Genomic DNA, 1,901 nt, shown 5'->3' with positions numbered 1-1,901 from the left:
CAGGGTGGATCAATGGGGACAAAATATTTACCAATCGAGGAAAATATATTGTGCATGCCAGACTTAGATACAGAATAAATGAAATTTGATTTGGTAACTAATGATGTTACTTATGTCATTTATATGAGTTGGGATTATAAACTGGTACTTTGAAAGCTAAATATAGGATGAGGAAACATTGTCAAGAATTTCATAGGACACATAAATGGTATGGCATTCATTCTAACTTCTAAAAAACCTAACTCTCAATTACAAGGAATTGATAATACATCTTAATAATTGCGTTGGTACAAATATTTGATACTTCAGTACCTAGAAAAGTCGGAAAACAAGTTCAATTGTCTGACACAAATAACATAATGGCAGCATGCTCAGATAATCTAAGACAAGAACAAAGTTTACAAAGAAAATGTGGCAATTACTGGAGCTTGACAACAAGGGCATGATAGCTATAACTACAAGATAGCTATCATGTAAAGGATGCATAAAGCATTTAGCAATTACAAGACATCTTAGAGTGGGAGGCCCCGACTAAAATGATGCATAGCCTTGTAGCAGGACACACCATTGTTTTATCAGCATACACAAATTATTAGGACAACAGGATATGCCATGGCACAGTCACAATATAAGGGTAGTGAGAGAAAAATAAGTTATAACTTCATTTTTAGCTTGTAACTCAAGTGACTAAGCATTAAAATTAAATGGTGGCAGTTTAAAGATGGTTGCAGAAATTCTAAATTCTAAGACAACAAATAAATTCCAACCCATAAGTGGCATTGGATTCTGAAAGAATATGAAAGATAAGTAGTTAAAAATGTGGCATTACAACATTATAAGAATATAATGAATACAATTTCTGAATTCTGTTATTTACTTCATCTTCAATCTTCCTCTCTGCATTACTCTCATTACAAAGTCCCAAACCAAACTGGTGAATCCCCTAGAAAAGGATAAGACACTCCATACTCAACATATCCAGTAATGCCCTTTGAGGCTTCAATAGTGTATGAAAATATTAATTTTGGATTAATGCAACTTGGGTTCTGGCTCAATTTGTGTTACCCCTAAGACTTGGCCTTTGTGGAGTCGATGAATATTACTAGCGGCCAAATCCTGAAAATATATTCATATTCTCTTGAACAGAATCAAAATATCCCTGCTGAGTTGGTTATCCTCACTAGCACCAACAATTTATCATCAATTTCTAAGGGTAGATTTGAATTTGCAGGCACTCACGAAAGGAAGCATGAATGGGAAGGGAATGAGAATGAACAACAAACAAAAATCCAACCATAGAACATGAATGGGAGGTGAGAACGAACAAGAAATGAACCTGAAGCTTCGATCTGAACAAACGAAACCATATTATTTAAGTGAGAACGAACCTGAACAAATAGCGCACACAATTTTTTTGTGAACCTCCAACCCAATGATAACCTTGACTTCCATCCCAGCAACGAATAGCAACTAGCCTAGCTGAAACCCTAGACACTTCGATCTGAAATCTTGGAAACTTCAATATGATTGGAAGTGAGAATATTGTCTGAGTGGGGGGGAAAAATTTGAGAATGTTCGAGGGAAATTTTCAACATTGCGCACTCAATCAAATTCCAACGCTAAGTGAGAATGCCGTCCCCTAAAATTTTCCTCATGAATTTGGGAAGTCGTCCAATACAAATTGTATTACTTCCAAGACTATTTTAATCCTTACTCGGCAAAACGGACAAAACCAGTATGATCCGTAACTCACATATTTAAATTAGGTTTGGATTTAATATAAATTGACACAGTTTATAAATACATTAATTCAGACTTAACTCATTTATTAAACGGATGAGGTGGATTTGGATCGGGTCACTCGGTTTATAACCTATTTAAAAATAAAATGAAGTTTTTTT

The 1,901-nt window shown here is 34.8% G+C and overlaps 1 long non-coding RNA gene across 1 annotated transcript; it reads right to left on the bottom strand.

Annotated features, from left to right (window-relative positions):
- Positions 1-707: 707 nt before the first annotated feature.
- Positions 708-1,658, bottom strand: LOC131154036 (uncharacterized). Its single transcript, XR_009136306.1, has 2 exons — positions 1,389-1,658; positions 708-943 (listed from the first exon to the last, which is right to left on the bottom strand). It is a non-coding gene; the product is annotated as an uncharacterized LOC131154036 (long non-coding RNA).
- Between the last annotated feature and the right edge of the window lie 243 nt (positions 1,659-1,901).

The sequence above is a fragment of the Malania oleifera genome, chromosome 4 (genome assembly GCF_029873635.1).
Source record: "Malania oleifera isolate guangnan ecotype guangnan chromosome 4, ASM2987363v1, whole genome shotgun sequence".
NCBI lineage: Eukaryota > Viridiplantae > Streptophyta > Magnoliopsida > Santalales > Ximeniaceae > Malania > Malania oleifera.
This window is presented reverse-complemented; position numbering and strand designations above follow the sequence as displayed.